General features: G+C 41.1%; 1 protein-coding gene across 1 annotated transcript in view; it reads left to right on the top strand.

The window, feature by feature from the left end:
- The window catches only part of LOC140199082 (cilia- and flagella-associated protein 47-like), a 697,686-nt gene that overhangs the window by 314,666 nt on the left and 360,185 nt on the right, over positions 1–22,835 (top strand). The gene's annotated exons all lie outside the window — the stretch shown is intronic.

Genomic DNA, 22,835 nt, shown 5'->3' with positions numbered 1-22,835 from the left:
AAACCTCTACAAATGTACCATGGAGAGCATTTTGGCTAGTTGCATCACCATCTTGTATGGGGGTGTGGGTGGGGTAGCTACTGCACAAGATCGAAATAAGTTGCAGAAACTTGTAATATTAGTCAAATTTATTAATGTTACCAGCCTCTGTGGTATCCAAGACATCTTGAAGGAGCGCTGGCTTAGGAATGTGACGTCCATCATTAAGGATCCCCACCACCCAGTACATGCCCTCTTCACACTGTTACTGTTGGGAAGGAGGTACAGCAGCCTGAAAGCACACATTCAACGATTCAGGAACAGCTTCTTTCCTGTGCTATTCAATTTCTAAATGGACATTGAACCCATGAACACCACCTCACTACTTTTTTATTTCTGCTATTTTGTACTATATATTTTAACTTAACTATTTAATAGACATAGATATATATATATATATATATATATATTTAATGTGACAGGATTTTTTCCTCTATATTTTTATTTATCATGTATTTCATTGTACTGTTGCTGTAAAGTTAACAAATTTCATGACATATGCTGGTGATATTAAATCTGATTCTGATCTCTGCAGACTCCTAAGCAAGTAAAGGCACTGTGATGCTTTCTTTGCAATTACATTTATATGATAGGTCCTCTGAGACAGTAACACTCAGGAATTTAAACTTACTGACCCTCTCCAGCTCTGCTTATCTGATGAGGACTGACTCATGGACCTCTGGTTTCCCTCACCTGAAGTCTGTAATCAGTTTCTTGGTCTTGTTGACATTGAGTGAGATGCCGATGTTACTTCTTAAAAAATTGATTTTGTTCTAACATATTTCTATTGGATTGCCCACAGGAACCTTCTTCATTTGTGTTCCCAAATATTGCTGTAAAACTACATCAACCACAACAAAATTAAATTGCCTTTTTAAAAAAATCTACCTATATACTACTGAAACGCTCATGCTCTGTCTGTTTATCAGTTTGTGACCTCCAATTAGTGCAAATGGTGCATTACAGCGGCACTTTTTTTTGGCTAAATCGAATTAAAATGCGCTAACTTACAGAATGCAGGCAAAGTTCAGCGTTATATATTTGTATAAAATTGCTCATTAACAAAAATCAACAGGCACCCTTTTAACCTGAGAGCAGATCCGCCATCATGGAAATCGGGATGTGACAGCCTGACGCATGCGCACGGCCAGCCTCAGCAGCGACACCTACTGGAGCAAAAGGGCAGGGAAGCTCTATTTTGAGAGGTCACATTCTGCTAATCACCATCAGCATGTGCAGGATTGGGACAGATCTAACTGCCACACATCAACAAGAGATATTTAAATCTTATTGCAATGACATACTTCGAGACACCCATGAAACCCTCTGCTGCAGTCAAAGGACAGCGGTGACTATATCACATTCATTTAGGAGAGTGCCAACCACATCATCAAGAATAATCAGCATCCTTTGGTGTTACTGCTTCATATCTTTTATCCAGCATTAGGGTAAAAAAAAGGTCAGCCTAATTATGCTGCAAGGAAAGGGAAGGAGGACATTATGGTCAAGAGATGATGCCAAGCGTCATCAGGAAGCGGCGAGGAGAGGAAGAGAACAAGAGTCAGATGAGGCCAGGGCCGCACGACTCCAGGATCAAAGAGTCAGGACAAAATAAGATGAGAGAAGAAGAGACAGAGGAGGAGAGGCATGCATGTCTCCAGGATCAAAGACAAATAACAAACAGCAGAAGAGATGAAGAGACGGGGGATGAAAGGACTGCACGTCTCCAGAATGACAACGAGAGACACAAGGGTGGCAGATAACCCAGAAATGATGCCATCAAAAGTGTCCTTCGTTAAATGAGGAGGAGCTGTATTTGCTTTGCGACGCGTCCTTCTTCTTTAATAAACTGAGGTTTTCTACTTCAGTTTCCAAAGCAAAGCAATACCAATAGCATTCAGGAAAATTTAATGTTCATTCTGGTCACATCAGACTGCACTACCCTTCTCTCAAAGGGTGCCCCAATGGTCACCCCGTTGTCTAGTAGATATATCATTTTTAAGAAGTAGAAGTAGTTTGTGGGTGTATAATGAAGAGAGCAACTTGGGTATTGTAATAAAGATGATGATACTTACATTTAAAAATTAGGCACAATTTTGTGCTCTGTTAACTGCATTAATTGCACAGTACAGAAATGTAAATACAGTGTGTTGAACACTGAACCTGAAACTCAGTTTCATTGAACAGTGCAACTTTAATGGAATAAAATTTCAATAACATATCACCATAACAGAACTTTACAAGGGGTGTTCAATCTAATGTAACAGCCTGGAAAAGGTTTCACTGCTAACGTAATGGTCTTTCTGTAGAAGCATTGTTTGGGTTATGGTTAGAGATAACGGGTGCTTTGGAATGTGAACCCCGTCGAATGAAGGGGGTGTCTTTTTATGTTGTGTGCCTGACACAGGGGTGAGCTGGGTCTTTTGTTTGGTGGGAGATGAAGGGAGAAGACGACAGAGAGAAGAGGTTATAGGACTTGTCCTGGAGCGGGGCCATGATCCAACAAAGCCCGGGGAGATTGAAGGAGGATCGGCGAAGGGGAAACCGTGAGCTCCAACTTATACACATTAGACTGTTTCATTAAAATGGGCCCTTTTTTTTGCTTTTTCTTTACTAACCCTTTAGTCAAATTAAGAACTATAAAGCTAAATCATTTAATTGTAAGCCAAGTATTGTCTGTTATTTAGTGGTACTTACTTGTAACAGGGTAACAAATAACGCAGCAGCCACACAAATAGGGAGATTTGGGGTGGGCTTGCACCTCAATATCATAGGTTTGGTGGGGCCAGAGATTGCTTTCCCTAGGCTTACACAGCCGACAGAACCAGAGTGTTTCACTACATATATATTTAATGCATATAATGGTTGACAAATTACTCAATATTTTTCTTAAAACTGTTCTTGGTTTCAGTGTTCAAAAACCACAAAGCTTTTCTTTGGGATTATTAATTTCCTTGCTTTGCATTTAGTTTTGCATTTTCCTTTAAGTTGGTGACACATTCAGACGTAGCAGACTCTCTGGGCCAACCAAATGTGTTATTGTCTTTTTCAAACATTTTTTTTTACAATCACAAGACAATGCTGGACATGAAGATCTTTGTACTGCAGGTCTACCCCACCAATGAGTTGCTTGTTGATGGAGGAGCTGGATAGTGCAGGCCGTTTTACTGCTTGCTACAGAAAGACATTGGAGTTGGTGTATGAAGCAAGTGTGCAGTCTAAGAGCAAGTGATTGTCTTGGCCATTTCTCTTGTGATTGCAAGACCCTATTGGACATTGGTAATGTAAAATACTGTAAGTCTGCTTCCTTCCAGAAATAAGAGAAAATTTGCAGATGCTGCAAATCCAAGCAACACAAACAAAATGCTAGAGGAACTCAGCAGACCAGGCAGCAACTATGGAAAAAGAGTACAAAAGAGTCCTGATGAAGAGTCTTGGCACAAAATGTTGACTGTGCTCTTTTCCATAGATGCTGCCTGGCCTGCTGAGTTCCTCCAGCAATTTGTGTTGTTGCTTAGTCCGTTTCCCTTGTTTATCAGTGAGACAGAAGGCAGGGGGACTGGGTAACCTTGGTTGTTTTGAGGACTAGGCCTCAAGCCACGGGTTTACCTATTGCAGCAATCCAGGAGAGGGGACACCAGAAGCAGTACAGTGTGGCATCCAAGATGGGTTGGTGCTTCTCTCCAGTGTTCTTTGGCGGAAGACAAGCTGGATTGTGCGCATCCATACATTCATCTGTGGACTGCTGAGAACTGTATTTTTTTTGCTGGTAATACCCAAGCACCATCAACATACAGGTTATGTCACTCAGGGACTGGGCTACATATATTTTTTTGTGTTACTGTATGTTTACTGCTACCTTAATATGTGCTTTGTGATGTGTATGACTGTTGGTACTGTGTTTTTCACCTGGCCCCAAAGGAACACTGTTTCATTTGGTTGTACTCATTGGTATTCATGTATAGTTAAACATAATTGAACTTGAACTGGATCGTATATATAAACAAAAGATGATGTACACTGGGAATATGGTACTGCAACAATTAGTGCGACAATCTCACAGTTCCTGTAATTCAAGTTTCATCTCAACCTCAAGGAGAGTGAATAGACATAAGAAAGAATGAGGTTCAGAGAGATATGACGGAGAAGATTGACAGAATTGCTTCATTAGGAGACAGCATGGACCTGATGGGTTGATGGGTATCCTTCTGAGATGCAATTTATAAATGTTCAATAAAACAGGGAATAAATCATTTAGGATATGAAGTGGATTTATGTAAATGAGTATTTATCCTGCTATGAACCATACTATAAAAAATAATTTTAACTTTCTTTTTGTCATGCAATGAATTTTAAAGCATCTTGTGAAATGACTTGTAAAGCTCACAGTCTTGGATAATTTACACTGGATTATCTCAATAACTGAAGACGACAACCAGATTTAGAAATTTTGAGGCACATTCCAAAGGTTGAGATTTGATCTGTGGAGGAAACTATCCTTAAGTAATAACCTTTCAGGGATTTTATTCAAAGTTGAACAACAATTTAATCTTTGTTTACTCTGTTTACTTGCAGTACTTCTAATTATACGAATGCACATCTAACTAATAAAAGCTGTGAAGTTATTTTGTAAAGCAGCTTAACCTTTCTAAATGAATCAAGTTCAATCCTATTAGTCATAAAATTAATAGTTAGTGCACACTGCTTTTGTAATTTTTTTATGTAGAAAGGTGACAAGCTCAGAGAAGGAAGGTTGAATGTGAAGTAAGTTTAAATTGCATTGTGTGCCGCAGAAATTCTTATGCAGATCATAAACTATATCTACATGTTAGTTCTTATTTTGCATTCAATATATTAAACTGGAGAAAGTATCAAATGATACAAAGAAGTTGCTTTTATAGATTATATGATAGGATAAGAAATGTATTGTTAGCTGATTAAAAAATGATGGAAGTTGAAAGGGATTGGAATGTAAACAGGATGGGAAAGATATAACTGAATTACTTCATAACATCTTTGAAAGGAAAACCTGAGTTGTTGTGTATTTAATATTTTCATAATATTGTAAATATATTGCTTGAGTAAGAATCCTTTTTAAAATTTGTTTAAATAATTCATTATGTGTTATATGTAAAAATACATGAATTGCATATGTCAGGACACTACCACATGGTAAGTGTGTTCCTCACTTAAAGTCAGTGTGCCTCGCTTACATTCAAAATGAACTGAGATCCCTTTTCTTGCGTTCCTGTCTTTTCCTTACAATTAGTTTAATGTTTTGCAGTTATAAGACTAAACAGTGGCTGTGAGGAAGTTTAAAGCAAACCCAGGATGATTACCCCTATGTTGAAATGTAGCGAGACGCTTCAGTTAAAAAAAAATCACAGCATCCGTCTCGTTGGAAGGGAGAGTGCTTGGGTAAAAAAAAGACAGAAAATGGATAAATTCATGGGTTCATAAACAGTAAGTACTGGGTTAAAATAAGCATAAATTTTAAAAAAAGTAGAAATGGCTGGCCGCTTCGGAACAATTGGCATGCTCGATTGCACAGCGTTAACTGGATTTTGTATATTGAGAGAATTGAGCGGTATTTTAAAGGAAAGCAAATAGTCAATAAGAAATGAGTACCAGTTTTGCTGAGTGCATTGGGTTAAAGGCATATAGTTTGCTTAGAAGTTTGTATGCTGCAACCAAATCAGTCAAAATGAGTTTTGCTAATATTATGAAAGTAATTTAGAAACATTTATAAATGAAACCATTGCTGAGTACAGAACACTTTAGGTTTCATAGGAAGGAAAGGTACGTCACATCCGGAGTTTCTCCGGTTAGCGAATGATTTCCCTCCACGCCTCTCTGATGTAGTGGGGAATTGCGTACGAGGCAAGTTACAGCAGCAGTTTGCCATTGCCTTCTGCCGGGTGAGTTTCCAAAGAGATCACCAGCTCGTAACCCAACACGGATGGAAAGCGTGCAGGGGAGCCAGCTGCCTGGATTCGAACCTAAGTCTGATGCTGATGCCACTATGCCACCAGCTGCTTAGGTTTCATAAGTGGAATCAAAAGGAGGGGGCGTCCATTTCGGTGTACGTGGCTGAATTGAAGAAGTTGTTTGAGTATTGTCATTTCAATAATGGGCTTAATGATGTACTGTGAGATCATTGGTGGAATCTTACAAGTAAGCATTCAAAAATGGCTCCTAACTGAAGCACAGTTTACATTGAAAAGAACAGTTGAAGTGGCTATACCAATGGAAACTCAGTTGAGTTGCAGTCAGAAATGAAAGTGAGTGTGAACAAAATTGCAGCATATAGATCAGGGGTTCTTAATCTAGATCAGGGGTTCTTAACCTGGGGTCCACGGACCCCTCGAGAGAGGATAGATTTCTAGGATCCATGAACTTGGATGGGAAAAAAACTTAAACATCTTTATTTTCACTAATATCTAACTGAAATTTAGAATTTTCTTCAATTATGAATATAGGCAACAAACCACAGTAGAATTAGCAGTACCTGCTAAGACATAGTGTTCTCATTTAAGCTAAGCAACAACAGGTTTCACACTGATATGTCTTTAAAAAATAAAATTTAATTTTAACTTGCCTATATTTTAAATATATTATCTTTTTATTTAATGTGTTAATAAAGAAGCACATATATTACTATATCACCAACTGGTCCTCAACCTCAATAATTTCTCCTTTGGCTTCTCCCACTCCCTTCAAACAGAAGGTGTGGCTATAGGCACTTGTGTGGGCCCCAGCTCTGCCTGCCTTTTTGTCAGCTAAACAGAACAGTCTATGTTCCAGGCCTACACTGGCATCGCTCCCCAATTTTTCCTATGCTATATTGATGACTGCATTGGTGCTGCTTCCTACACCCATGCTGATCTCATCGACTTCTTTCAACTTTCTGTCTAACTACACCCTGTCCTCAAATTATGTTTTGTTCAAATCCACCATTGTTCCTGTACCTAAAATGACCAAGGTAACATGTCTGAATGACTGGCGTCCTGTCACACTCACCTCAACAATAAGTAAATGCTTTGAGAGGCTGTTCAAGGCCTATATCTGCAGCATGCTGCCACCCACACTGGACCCCTACAATTCACCTACTGACACAGTCGATCGACAAATGATGCAGTAACTGCAGCTCTACACACCATCCTTACACATCTGGAGAAGAAGGATGGTTATGTGAGAATGCTGTTCTTGGACTACAGTTCAGCATTCAACACCATTCCAGAACTAATGAGGTGTCCTCCTCCTTCAAAACAAAGGGCTTTCTTTCCTCCACCTCATCTGCATCACTTCCATTTCATGTATGTCTATCCTCACCCCATCCTCCCACCACCCCACCAGAGATAGGGTTCCTCTTGTACTTCACCCCACTAGCCTTCACTTCCGGCACAAAATTTTCCATAACTTCAGCCATCTTCAATGAGATCCCATCACCAAGCACATCTTTGCCTCCCTCCACTCACTTTTCAGTTTGTGCAGAGGTCACTCCCAACACGACTCCTTTCTCCATTCATCCATCCCTACTGATCTCCCTCCTTGTACTTATCCTTGCAAGTGGAACAAGCACCACACCTGCCTCTACACCTCCTCCTTCACCTCCATTCAGGGCCCTAGAACAGTCATTCCAGGTGAGGTGACACTTCAGCTGAGATCTTGTTGGGGTCATCTACTGTATCCGGTGATCCTGGTGTGGCCTCCTGTATATCACTGACACCCGATGTAGATTGGGAAATCGCTTTGCCAAGCACCTATGCTCCATCTACCAGAAAAAGTAGAATCTGGTGGCCACCTATTTCAATTCTACATTCCATTCCCATTCTGACATTTCAGTCCATGGCGCCCTCTACTGCCGTGATGAGACCACACTCAGGTTGGAGGAGCAAGACCTTATATTCCATCTGGGTAGCCTGCAACCTGATGGCATGAACGTCAATTTCTCTAACTTCCGGGAATTGCCCATCCTGCCCCACCTTACCTTCACCATTCCCCATTCCTGTTTCCCTCTCTCACCTTATCTCCTTACTTGCCTGTCACCTCCCTCTGGAGGGTGCTCCTCCTCCTTCCTTTTCTTCCATAGCCTTCTACCCTCTCTTATCAGGTTCTTCCTTCTTCCGATATCTCCTTTGCCAATCAACTTCCCAGCTCATTACTTCACCCCTCCCCCTCCCAGTTTCACCTATCACCTACCACCTTGTACTTCTTTCTCCCTCCCCCCACCTTCTTAGCCTGATCTCATCTTTTTCTTCTAGTGCTGATGAAGGGTCTCGGCCCAAAATGTTGACTGTTTACTCTTTTCCATCGATGTTGCCTGGCCTTCTGAGTTCCTCCAGCATTTTGTGTGTATTGCTTGGATTTCCAGCATCTGCAGATTTTCTTGTGTTTGTAATATCACAAATTTGTTTTTTAATATTTTGGTTACCGTATTTCAATATTATTCTTTTTTGTAATCCTATGTATTTTATTTAGAATATTTAAATACATTAAACTGAGAAGCAGTTTATAGGCTTCACCAGACTACCGAAGCAATCCATGGCATAAAAAAGGTTAAGAACTCCTGGGCTAGACTTTCCTGGCTGAACAAGGAGTGTTACAATGTGGCAGGAGCTCACTTATACCAGACTAATGTGAGTTTAAAGGGCAACTTGCAGAAAATGCAAGAAAGTAGGACACATACAAATAGCACGTTAGGCAGACAGATATAAATAGACTGCACACGGAAGGAAAAAAGATAAAAAGTCAAATCACAGTTTCAAAAAGAGCAATAATCTGCATGCTTTTGATGAAATAAATGAGCATGATGAGAGTAACACAGCACTGGGTAGCTTTGGGATTTACAGTCTGAAAACTGGGGACAAGCAACATGATTTGCAAATTATTTAAAATGGAATTGACTATGGCTCAGCTGTTTCATAAAATGAGCTTGAATGACATTTCAAAGATACTAAACAGCTATCCAACTAAGAACTTACTGTATACTGGAGAAAAGATCATTCCTGTCGGAATGATATTCGTAACAGTGAAATACAACAAGTCACATTGGGCTTGTGTGTGGTAAAATGAAGGCCAGCATTGTGGGTTTGTGATTAGCTGAGACAACTGGAACTTGATTGGAGATCCATTCACCATTTGCCTGAAACATCCCCTGCAATAGAGTCTAGTGAAAGCAAAATAAGAAAGGTACTGGATGATGCCTCAGCAGTGTTCAATGATAGCACTGGAAAACTCAAACATATGAAGAGTAAAATACCGTTAAAGGAAAATTCCACACCCAAGTTTTGCAAAGCCCATCTGGTTCCTTATACCATTTGTGATAAAGTAGCAAATGGAGCTAGATCACATGGAAGCTGAGGAATTCTTTCCAAGGTTGAGTGGAACCCATGGCCAATGCCAGTGGTCCCATTTGCCAAGAAGAATGGGTCTGTCAGGATCTCTGTTGATTTTAAAGTCACCATTACCCCAATAGATTAGTAGATTAATACCCTCTGCCCAGAATAGAGCATATTTTTGCAAATCTTTCTGGAGAGAAACACTTCACCAAAGTGGAGGAGATGGAAGAAGATTCCAAAGTGTTTCCACCATAAACACTCAGAAATGGTTTTATCACTATAATGGGCTTATTTTTGGAGTAGCATCTGCACCTGCACTTTGGTGCAGTGAGGCTGCCCAGGCACTCATTGTTACCTGGATGACATCATTGTTTCCAGTAATGATACAAGGAACATCTCCAAAATCTCAAGACAGTGTTAAAAAGATAAGAAGATTATGGGCTCAGAGTATGATGCAGCAAATGTGAATTCTTCAAACCAAGCATCACTTACTGTAATCACAATATTGATGTACAAGGATTACACAAATATGCCGAGAAAATTCAAGCAGCGGTGAATGCCCCAAGGCCAAAGGATGTGTCATAGTTATGATTCTTTTTAGGGGATGACAATTAGAATGATAGAGTCATGGAGAAGTACAGCACAGAAAAAGGCATTTCGGTTTATTTAATCCATGCCAAAACCATTTAAACTGCCTACTCTCAATGACCTGCACCAGGACTGTAGCCTTCCATATTTCTACTATCCATGTACCTATACAAAATTGTCTAAAATATTGAAATAGAGCTTGCATTGACCATGTGCTGGCAGCTCATTCCACACTCTCATGACTCTCTGAGTGAAGAAGCTTCCCCTCATGTTCCCCTTAACCTTCATACCGTTCACCCTTAAGCTACGGGAGAGAGTTTACCCTCATTAGTAATCCGTGAGTGACCACTTGTGTTCATTTTCACTCCACTGAAGGGTGTTCCACTAACAGTAGCAGCAAGAATGCAGAGGTGGATTCTGTTTTTTGGAGAATACAATTACAAGATTGAATTTAAGAGGGCAACTAATGGAAATGCTGTTTGCCCTTGGAAAAGGACATGCTCGAAAAACTTGCAAAGAAGATATTCCATTTTACATATTTTCCCTAATGCAAATTGAAAGTCTTCCCATTATAGCAGATATGATCCAAAAGGAAACCAGAAAAGACCCACACTGTCTCAGACTACATGACCACCCCAATTAGTTGGAATGAGCAGAGAAGACACAAGTTCCCCTTTTTTTTTACCAGCGTTGGGATGAATTTACCTTTGACGGAGGTTGCCTTATATGGGGATTGAGGGTTGTACCATCCCAGCTGAGAGCAAAAGTGTTGGAGGAGCTACATTTTCTGCAAGTTGTTTCACTTCACTTTTAGGATAATTGTGATATCTACTGGGGGAGGTATGACCTGTTCAAAAGTGACGGGTTGCACATGAACCTGAGGGGGATCGATATTCTCGTGGGCATGTTTGCTAGAGCTGTTGGGGAGGGTTTAAACTAACTTGGCAAGGGGGGTAGAAACCAGAGTGAAGGGAGTCAGGAAAGGATGGATGGTAAAAAAGTAAAGCTAACGTGCAGTCAGATTGTCAGGAAGAGCAAGCAGGTGATGGGACTTAGTTGCAGCCAACAGGCTGAGTATCAAATCATCAGGGACGCAGAGTCAGAAAGGACAGCAAATATGATTCTCAAAGTGTTGTATCTAAATGCACGTAGTATAAGAAATAAGGTGGATGATCTTGTTGCAATATTACAGATGACCAGGTATGAATTTGTGGCCATCACTGAATCGTGGCTGAAAGGTGGTTGTATTCGGGAACTGAATGTCCAAGGTTGCGTGTTATAGCTGAGGAATAGGAAGGTTGGCAGAGGGGGTAGTGTGGCTCTACTGGTAAAGAATGACATCACATCAGTAGAAAGATGTGATATAGGATCGGAGGATGTTGAATCCTTGTGGGTTGAATTAAGAAACTGCAAGGGTAAAAGAACGTTGATAGCTGTTATATACAGGCCTCCCTACAGTGGCTGGGAGGTGGATCACAGGTTCCAACGGGAAATAGAAAAGGCTAGTCAGAAGGGTAATGTTATGGTAGTCATGGGAGATTTTAACATGCAGGTCGATTGGGAAAATCAGGTTGGTAATGGATCTCGAGAGTGAGTTTGTTGAATGCCTAAGAGATAGCTTTTTAGAGCAGTTTGTCATTGAGCTTACTAGGAACCAGCTATACTGGATTGGGTGTTTTGTAATGAACCAGAGGCAATTGGGGAGCTGAAGGTAAAAGAACCCTACAGAACCAGTGATCACAATATGATTGTGTTGTACTTGAAATTTGATAGGGAGAAAGTAAAGTCTGATGTAGCAGTGTTTCAGTGGAGTAAGGGGAGTTACAGTCATATGAGAGAGGAGTTGGCCAAAGTAAATTGGAAGGAGCTGTTAGCAGGGATGTCAGCAGAGTAGCAATGGTATGTGTTTCTTGGAAAATGAGGAAGGTGCAGGACAAATGGTAAAATAGTACAACCGTGGCTGACAAGAGAAGTCAAAGCTATTGTAAGAGCAAAAGAAGGGGCATACAACAAAGCAAAAATTAGTGGGAAGATAGAGGATTGGAAAGTTTTTAAAACCTACAGAGAGCAACTAAAAAAATCATTAGAAGGGAAAAGATGAAATATGAAAGCAAGCTGGCAAATAATATTAAAGAGGATAGTAAAAGTTTTTTCAAGTATGTTAAAAATAAAAGAGAAATGAGAGTGGATATAGGACTGCTAGGATATAAGGCAAGAGAAATAATAATGAGGGCAAGGAGATGGCTGATGAACTAAATGAGTATTTTGTGTCAGTCTTCACTGTGAAAGACACTAGTGGTATGCCTGATGTTGTGGTGTGTGAAGGAAGGGAAGTGGGTGAAGGTACTGTTAAAAAAGAGAAGGTGCTTAAAAAGCTGACAGACCTAAAGGTACATAAGTCACCTGAACCTGAGGAACTGCACCCTAGGGTTCTGAAAGAGGTAGCATTAGAGATTGTGATGGCATTAGAAATGATCTTTCAAAAATCATGGGACTCTGGCATGGTGCCAGAGGACTGGAAAATTGTAAATGTTACTCTACTCTTTCAGAAATAAGGAAGGCAGCAGAAAGGAAATTATAGACCAGTTAGCCCGATCTCACTGGTTGGGAAGATCTTGGAATCAATTGTTAAGGATGAGGTGATGGTGTTCTTGGTGACACAGGACAAGATAGTACAAAGTCAGAAGGTTTCCTTCAGGGAAAATCCTGTCTGACAAACGTGTTGGAATTCTTTCAGGAGATTACAAGTGGATAGATAAAGGGGATGCAGTAGATGTTGTATATTTGGACTTTCAGAAGGCCTTTGACAAGGTGCCACACATAAGGCTGCTTACCAAGTTAAGAGTCCATGGTGTTACAGGGAAGTTACTAACATGGTTAGAGCATTGGCTGATTGGTACGAGGCAACAAGTGGGAATAAGGGAATTATTTTCTGGTTGGCTGCCAGTAACCAGTAGTGTTCGTAGGGGTTGGTGTTGGGAACACTTCTTTTTATGCTGTATATAATGAATTAGATGATGAAATAGATGCCTTGATTGTCAAGTTTGTAGATAATACCAAGATTGGTGGAGGTGCAGGTAGTGTTGAGGAAACAGGTAAGATACAGAAGGACTTAGATAGATTAGGAGAATGGGCAAGAAAGTCGCAATTGAAATACAATGTTGGAAAATGCATGGTCATGCACTTTGGTAGTAGAAATAAATGTGTGGACTATTGTCTGAATAGGGAGAAAATCCAGGAATCTGAGATGCAGAGGGACTTGAGAGGCCTTGTGCAGAACACCCTGAAGGTTAACTTGCAGATTAAGTCAATGACCAGGAATACAAATGCCATGTTAGCATTCATTTCAAGAGGTCAAGAATACAAGAGCAAGGATATACTGCTGAGGCTTTATAAGGCACTTGTGAGGCCTCACCTTGAGTATTGTGAACAGTTTTGGGCCCCTCATCTTAGAAAAGATATGCTGGCATTGGAGAGGATCCAGGGGAGGTTCACAAGAATTATTTCAGGAATGAAAGGATTCTCTCATTCCATACGAGGTACGTTCAATGGCGCTGGATCTGTAATCGCTGGAATTCAGAAGGATGAGGGGTGATCTCATTGAAACCTTTCAAATGTTGAAAGGCCTAGACAGAGTAGGTGTGGAAAGGATGTTCCCCATGGTGGGAGAGTTTAGGACAAGAGGGCATAGCCTCAGGATAGAGGGGCACCTTTCAAAACAGAGATGTGGAGAAATTTCTTTAGCCAAAGGGTGGTGGATTTGTGGAATTTGTTGCCACATGCAGCTGTGGAGGCCAGGTTGTTGGATGTACTTAAGGCAGAGATTGATAGGTTCTTGATTGGACATAGCATCAAAGGTTATGGGGAGAAGGCCGGGGATTGGGGTTGAGGAGGAGATGGGAAGAAAGGATTCACGAAGCAGACTTGATGGGCCAGATGGCCTAATTCTGCTCCTATGTGTTATGGTCTTATGCTGGACATCTAGGCATGCTCAAAATTAAAGCGTTGGCTTGAAGCTTTGTCTGGTCATCTGGGATAGATGAGCAGACTGAGCAGTTTACCATGCAGTGTTCAGGATACCAACATGTTCAGAAGATAAACAATAATAATAATGAGCAATAATAAACAATAAAAAAGATGCCTAGAGCATCGTCCCACCATCCCTGGGAATGGCCTGCATTGCCTTGGCTGAGGATTCTTGCAGATTTTTCTGGACCATTCATGGGCATAACTTTCTTGGTAGACATGGAGGCAGCTACAAAGTGCCCAGAAGTGTTCCTAATGGCCTACACTACAGCCTCGCACACTGTTAATATGTTGAGAAGCCTCTTCTCAAGGATTGGCATTCCAGAACACTTAGTGACAATGGACTACACTTTGCCGTGGAACAGTTTTAGTCAAGCCTGCATATGAATGTAATAAGACATATTATGTCAGCACCATACCACTCAGTTACAAATGACTTGGAGGAAAGGTTTGTTCAGAGTCTAAAGAATGGACCGCGATCAATATCAGCATAACTACACTGACACAGTGTGCAGGCCAAACAGCTGAGACAAATTGGTGGCTCGTCAACAAGGAGGTTTAATTTTTCAGGCCTGGCAAGGGACTATCAAGGTGATCAAAAGTGGGTACTCAAAAAGATTAAGGACAGAACTGGACCACTCTCCTACAAATTGGAGATTGCATCTGATATCATCTGGAGATAACACATTGATCACTCATGGAGACAGACTCAATTGTTAGAGATGAAAGATGACCAGAGCTGTCAGAAGCACTCCCTGTTGTCCCAGAGTTAACTCCTTCAGCCATGATGCAGGAAGTCCCAGAATTTGAGGTTGTTTCTCAGCCGCATGTCTCACCTGCCACACAGAGAAATCCACGCCCCCCCCCCCACCTTGTCAGGAAGGATGTTATCCCACAGGAGAAACAAAGCCTCCACAGCGATTAAACCTTTAGGCCTGAATAGTGTGAATGTCTGTATATAGTAATACTTTTGTATTATATAATACACTGTGAATATTTTAACATGCATTCTCTATTAAGTTGGAATTAATAGCTAAGCAGGGAGGAGTATATTTAATATTTCAGTATTATTTGAGTACTATTGTAAGTATATGTTTGAGTAAGCATTCTTTATTTGTTTAAATAATTCATTACGGGTTATATTTAAAACGATGTGAATTGCGTGCATCATTACACAACCACATGGTAAGTGTGCGCCTTGCTTAAAGTAAAAATGATTTAAGACCTATTCTCCTGGGCTCCTGTATTTTGTTTGCAATTAGTTTCATGTTTTGGAGTTACAAAGCATAATGTGAATAAAGTAAAAGTGGAACATATTTTAGTCTCCCTTATTTAGGGGCAAGAAAGCCCCTCATGTCTTGTTTAGATTTTATTCCAGAGAAGGGGATTTTATAACATTTTTCCTTGTTACAAATCTAATACCTGGTGCTTCATTGAATATTTCCCGGAATCTGTAAAAAATGGGTGACCTTGTGGCAAAAGTACAAAACAAATGGGAAGCTGCACTATGTGATTTATGGATGAGGCATCCATTTATCCAGGTGTAAAATAAAAGATATGACAGCCGGATTTTAAGAAAACCACAGGAAACTCTCAACGTTTATTCCTCATCTTGTACAACTAGAAGTCTGGTAACTCATTTGATGTTTTATTGGATTTTGTAGTATGTACATTGATGTGACTGCTTTTCTGAATGAGAATCTGAGAACATAGGGGTAAATTATAGAGGAGATTATTTTGGAATGTTTTAAAGTTGTAGCAGAATTTTGGACCTACATCGGGCATCAATTAATTCTCCTCAAAATTAAAAGTGAAGCTGGAGGCAGTTCAGATACATTAGTAGGCCAGTGTTGGGGGTGGGGTTTGGGGGGTGGTGGAGAATTGGGCTAACTGGAGTTCAACTGGGAGCTCCATACAAATATTTTAGTGTCATATGCAAACCTACTAACCATGCCAGCTCCATTCTCATCCAAATTGTTCTGATAAATTAAAAACAACAGTTCACCCAGCGCTGATTAATAGTTAATAGCCCAGAACATAGTTGGATAGATGCCTCAAAGTCTATCGCCCAGTTGCACTCAGATCTGCTATGGTGAAGTGATTTGAGAGGTTGGTAAAGGCAGAATCAACTCCTGCCTTAGCAAGGATCTGGAGGTTGGTGCAATTTGCATATCACCATAATAGGTCTACAGTGGATGCAATTGCACTGGCCTTGGATTACCTGGACAATGGCAATACCTATGTCAGACTACACACATCAAAGTTGCTGGCGAACACAGCAGGCCAGGCAGCATCTCTAGGAAGAGGTACAGTCGACATTTCGGGCCAAGACCCTTCGTCAGGACTGACGAAGGGTCTCGGCCTGAAATGTCGACTGTACCTGTTCCTAGAGATGCTGCCTGGCCTGCTGTGTTCGCCAGCAACTTTGATGTGTGTTGCTTGAATTTCCAGCATCTGCAGAATTCCTCGTGTTTGCCTATGTCAGACTGCTGTTTATTGATTACAGCTCAGCATTCAACACCATCATACCCTCAGTACTAATCGGCAAGCTCCAAAAGCTGGGCCTCTGATCACAAAAGAAATGTCCAAGCTAATCACCCAAGGTTACAGTGCACACTGCCTTTGTGCACTAATTCCAGTTTCTTCCTGTAGCAGGCAACTGCAAGGCCTGCACCTCTACTAATGTGCAGCTCACTGATGGAGTAGACTGACAGTACCTAAAGTTCTTGGAATCCAGCTTTGTCTTGCTATTGTAAAAATGATATTTATCAAAGAAAAAAACAACTGTGAACACCTATGGTTGGCCCCCGAGAGGCCGCTGTGTCCAAACGTGCTGCCATCTTACTGAAAGTACTTGTGCATCTCAATGGAGTGTGCTTACTCCCTCCACACCCATGACCTTGTGGCTAGGCACAGCTTAAATACCATCTATAAATTTGTCGATAACACAACTATTGTTGGGAGGACTGCAGAAGGTGACGAGAAGGTATACATGAGCAAGTTAGATCAGCTGGTTGAGTAGTGTCGCAACAACAACCTTGCACTCAGCATTAGAAAGATCAAGAAATTGGTTGTGGACATCAAGGGAATACGTACCAGCTCTCTTCGAGGGATCAGCAGTGGAAAGCGTGAGCAGTTTCAAGTTCCTGGGTGTCAACATCTCTGAAGGTCTATCTTGGACCCAACGTATTGATGCAATTACAAAGAAGGTATGATGGTGACTATATTTCATTTGAAGTTTGAGGAGACTTGGTATGTCACCAAAGTCTCTTGCAAATTCAACGGATGTACCGTTCAGAGCATTCTAACTGGTTGCATCACCGTCTGGTATGGAGGGGCCATGCACAGAATCGGAAAAATTTGCAAAAAGTCAGAAGCTCAGCCAGCTCCATCATGGGCAGTATTTTTAGAATCAGAATCAGAATCAGTTTAATATCACTGGCATACGTCATGAAATTTACTGTTTTGCAGCAGTAGTAGAGTGCAAACACAATAAAAATAACTATAAATTACAGCAGGAAATATTTAAAAAATTAAATAAGTGGTGCAAAAAAGAGAAAAAAGGGAAAAAAGTGAGGTAGTGTACATGGATTCATTGTCCATTCAGAAATCTGATGGCTGAAGGGAATAAGCTGTTTCTGAAATGTTGAGTGTGTGTCTTCAGGCTCCTGTATCTCTTCTTTGATGGTAGCAATGAGAAGAGGCATGTCCTGGGTGATGGGGGTCTTTAACGGTGGATGTCAATTTTTGACAGTTCTGACAGCTAGCTATGTCAGAAAGATGGTTTATCTCCCTCTTCCACTCCTATCTTCATGTGATGGGAATTGTACCTGAAGGTACTTCCACAATGCAAGAAACTTGTCATATAAGGTCTAGCTGTTTGCGTCCAACTAGACTGAACTTTCTTCTGAGACCAATGCTGCCCATGGACAGTTTCCACTACTGCAAAATCTGGATTAATATTGACTATTGTCTACAGGAATATCTTTGCATTTATTTTGATTACTCATGCTTGGTTGCTTGAAAAACTGGTGGTGACACATGTTTTGGGAGCATTGTATTATGCTGTTAAGTATTTGTATTATGCATTGTAAAATGCTGTCAGTGCTCAAGGATCATGATTCAGTGTAATGATGTGATTGCGTCACTTTTCAGTATTTTATAAGTATATAATGTTACAAAGAAAGGAAAAAAAACCGGTACAGCTCAAACTAATTCAAAACAAAGCCTGCCCCAATAAATGATTGGGTCAATTTCATAGGAAACTACAGAAAATAGGATAAAATAGCCCTATAGATAGCTCAACGAGTACTTCAATCACATAGACAGTATTAATTGGAAAGATACTTTTGGGATTAAAAGTTTTAAAATCAAGATTTATCTACCTGGTGGAAGCAGATAAAATAGCAACATTGAAGACATAATTAGAAAGCACCAGAACAGGTAGGGGGTTGAAGATGTAGACTACATGCAGCGAAATGGGATTAGTTTATATTCACATCATGAACAGCACAGATATTGTGGCTTAAGGGCCTATGTCTGTTCTTCTATGCTGTTGAACTGATTTAATTTAGTTATTTTGTTTTGGCTGCCCCCTTTTTTTCTGAATATGATACTATTAATAGGACTAGATAAGTACAGAATAAGAAGCGTAGAAAGTATTCCAACATTATTACTTTTCTTGCATGTGCTAAACTTTGAAAGAATAGTTATAATGTGAGATTGCAATAAATTAAAGGGCAGAATACATTGAAGATGGAAGAGATTTATTTAGTTTGATATCTCTGCCCTTACAGTACGCATAAAATTTAGTATGTGACATAAGTTTGGGGATTCTTGATTTTAACAGTCTCAAATATTTATAGCTCTTTCAATGATCAACATTTCTTCCCCTTAAATCATGTCCAAAATTTAGGTTGGGGTTGGGATTTGCTTTCTAGTGAGCTATGATGCATGTTATCCTCCCCTCTTACTTTTGCACACTTTCCTTAGTACAATCAACTCATGCTGAATGTAATGTCCCAAGATTGCAAATTTTATTTGGTGCACAAAACTATAAATATGAGCGATAGAAAATAGCAAGTTGCACATTTTTTTCATTTCCTTCTTTCCTACCCTTGAGCCTTTAAGTATTTCTTTAAGTATATCAAAGTATTTCTTTGAAGAAAAATTTAAAGACCTCAGTTTGAAACAAAAAATTGTAATGACTTCAGTTTTATATAACAAGCAATAACTTAATGTTATATTACAATATAGAAAAAAAATGAGTAAGTGGTTCACAGTTTTATAATACCTTGCAGTAAAAAATATTTTGCTATTTCAGGTTGAAGAGTAAATTCCATTCAAATGAGACTTGTTTTTTTTCAACTGGCAGATCTCAGTTAGGTCAACAATTAGAGTGCACTATTGGTTTGGTAGTTATGGCCAATATCGAAATAAGATGTTTAAAAAGATGGACAAGGTTTTTGTTCCTGATCCTAATGGATAAAGGAAGCAGGCATGTGTCAACACACACAAAATGCTGGAGGAACTCAGCAGACCAAGCAGCATCTATGGAAAAAGAGTATAGTCGATGTTTTGGGCTGAGACCCTTTAGCAGGGAAGTCCTGCTGAAGGGTCTTGCCCTGAAAAGTTGACTCTACAATTGATCGAGGAACGACTGCACTGTTGTGTGGATGTTAGCATGTTGGACCGGCGGGAAGAGTTTAAAAAGAAGACAGCTTTATAGAGCGCACTTCAGAGGAGCAGGTGACGGAGTAGAGGTAGACAGAGTAGGAGGGCTTTGGCTTAATGGGACTTCACCGATAACGGGTTGAGACAAGGAAGGTTACCTGTGAAGAATAGAAACAGGAAGTATGTCTGTGAGGCCGGTGTTCTGTACTGGGTGTCAGATGTGGGAGGTCCAGGAGACTCCCAGTCTCCCGGAAGGCCACATCTGCTCCAGGTGCGTCGATCTGCAGCTCCTTAGGGACCGCGTTAGGGAACTGGAGCTGCAGCTTGATGACCTTTATCTGGTCAGGGTAAGTGAGGAGGTGATAGAGAGGAGATATAGGCAAGTAGTCACTCCGGGTTCTCGGGAGACAGATAAGTGGGTAACAGTCAGGAGAGGCAAGGGCAAGGGTCAGACACCAGAGAGTACCCCTGTGGCTTTCCCCCTTAACAATAGGTACACCTGTTTGAGTACTATTGGGGGGTTGGCCTACCTGGAGGAAGCAACAATGGCTGCACCTGTGGCACAAGGGAAAGGAAGAAGGCAGCAGTAATAGGGGACTCCATAGTTAGGGGCTCAGACAGGCGATTCTGTGAATGCAGGAAAGAAGCAATGATGGTAGTTTGCCTCCCAGGTGCCAGGGTCCGGGATGATTCTGATCGTATCCACGATATCCTGAAGTGGGAAGGTGAACAGCCAGAGGTCGTGATACATATTGGTACCAACGACATAGGTAGGAAAAGGGAGGAGGTCTTGAAAACAGACAGGAAGCAAGTTGAGAAGCAGGGTCTCAAAGTTAGTAATCTCAGGATTACTGCCTGTGCCACATGACAGTGAGTACAGAAATAGTGTGAGGTGGAGGATAAATGCGTGGCTGAGGGATTGGAGCAGGGAACAGGGATTCAGGATCATTGGGACCTCTCTTGGGGCAGGCGTGACCTGTACAAAAAGGATGGGTTGCACTTGAATCCGAGGGAGACCAATATCCTGGCAGGGAGGTTTGCTAAGGCTATTGGGGAGAATTTAAACTAGAATTGCTGGGGGGGTGGGGGGGGGGGGTGGGAACCGAACTGAAGAGACGGAGGAAGGGGCTGTTGGCTCACAAATGGAGAATGCTCAGAGGCAGTGCAAGAGGGAGGATAGGCAGATGATAGAGAAAGGATGTGCTCAGACTGATGGTTTGAGATGTGTCTATTTTAGTGCAAGAAGCATTTTGAACAAAGCAGATAAGCATAGAACGTCGATCAGTACTTGGAGCTATGATGTTGTGGCCATTACAGAGACTTGGATGGCTCAGGGGCAGGAATGGTTACTTAGAGTGCCAGGCATTAGACGTTTCAGAAAGGACAGGGAAGGAGGCAAAAGGCATGAGAGCATGGTACTGCTGATCAAAGATAGTGTCACGGCTGCAGAAAAGGAGCAAGTCATGGAGGGCTTGTCTACGGAGTCTCTATGAGTGGAAGTTAGGAACAGGAAGGGGTCAAAAACTCTACTGGGTGTTTTTTATAGACCACTCAATAGTAACGGGGACATCAAGGAGCAGATAGGGAGACAGATTCTGGAGAAGTGTAATAATAACAGTGTTGTTATGGTGGGAGATTTTAATTTCACAAATATTGATTGACATCTCCCTAGAGCAAGGGGTTTGGATGAGGTGGAGTTTGTTAGGTGTGTTCAGGAAGGTTTCCTGACACAATGTGTAGGTAGGCCTACAAGAGGAGAGGCTGTACTTGATCTGGTATTGGGAAATGAACCTGGTCAGTTGTCAGGTCTCTTAGTGGGAGAGCCTTTTGGAGATAGTGATCACAATTCTATCCCCTTTACCATAGCATTGGAGAGGGATAGGAACAGACAAGTTAGGAAAGCGTTTAATTGGAGTAAGGGGAAATATGAAGCTATCAGGCAGGAACTTGGAAGCATAAATTGGGAACAGATGTTCTCAGGGAAATGTACGGCCAAAATGTGTCAAACGTTCAGGGGATATTTGCGTGGCATTCTGCATAATTACGTTCCAATGAGACAGGGAAAGGATGGTGGAGTACAGAGGCTGTTGAAAATCTAGTCAAGAAGAAAAAAGAAAAGCTTACGAAAAGTTCAAAAAACTAGGTAATGATAACAATCTAGAAGATCTTAAGGCTAGCAGGAAGGAGCTTAAGAATGAAATCAGGAAAGCCAGAAAAGGCCATGAGAAGGCCTTGGCGAACAGGATTAAGGAAAGCCCCATGGCATTCTACAAGTATGCGAAGAGCAAGAGGATAAGACATGCGAGAATAGGACCAATTTAGTGTGGCAGTGGAAAAGTGTGTATGAAACCAGAGGAGATAGCAGAGATACTTAATGAATACTTTGCTTCAGTATTCACCATGGAAAATGATCTTGGTGATTGTAGGGATGACTTACAGTGGACTGAAAAGCTTGAACATATAGACATCAAAAAAGAGGATGTGCTGGAGCTTTTGGAAAGCATCAAGTTGGATAAGTCTCTGGGACTGGATGAGATGTACCCCAGACTACTGTAGGAGGTGAGGGAGGACATTGCTGGGCCTCTGGCAATGATCTTTGCATCATTAATGGGGACGGGAGAGATTCCGGAGGATTGGAGGGTTGCAGATGTTGTTCCCTTATTCAAGAAAGGGAGTAGAGATAGACCAGGAAATTATAGACCAGTGAGTCTTACTTCAGTGGTTAGTAAGTTGTTGGAAAAGATCCTGATAGGCAGGATTTATGAAAATTTGGAGAGGTATAATATGATTAGGAATAGTGAGAATGACTTTGTCAAAGGCAGGTTGTGCCTTATGAGCCTGATTGAATTTTTTTGAGAATGTGACTAAACACATTGATAAGGTAGAGCAGTAGATGCAGTGCATATGGATTTCAGCAAGGCATTTGATAAGGTACCCCATGCAAGGCTTATTGAGAAAGTGTGGAGGCATGTGATCCAAGGGGACTTTGCTTTGTGGATGCAGAATTGGCTTGCCCACAGATGGTTGTAGATGGGAGATATTCTGCATGGAGGTTGGTGACCAGTGGTGTGCCTTAGGGATCTGTTCTGGGACCCCTTCTCTTCGTAATTTGTATAAGTGAGCTGGATGAGGAAGAGGAGGGATGGGTTAGTAAACTTGCTGATGACG

Source organism: Mobula birostris, chromosome 6 (genome assembly GCF_030028105.1).
Source record: "Mobula birostris isolate sMobBir1 chromosome 6, sMobBir1.hap1, whole genome shotgun sequence".
Classification (NCBI taxonomy): domain Eukaryota; kingdom Metazoa; phylum Chordata; class Chondrichthyes; order Myliobatiformes; family Myliobatidae; genus Mobula; species Mobula birostris.
This window is presented reverse-complemented; position numbering and strand designations above follow the sequence as displayed.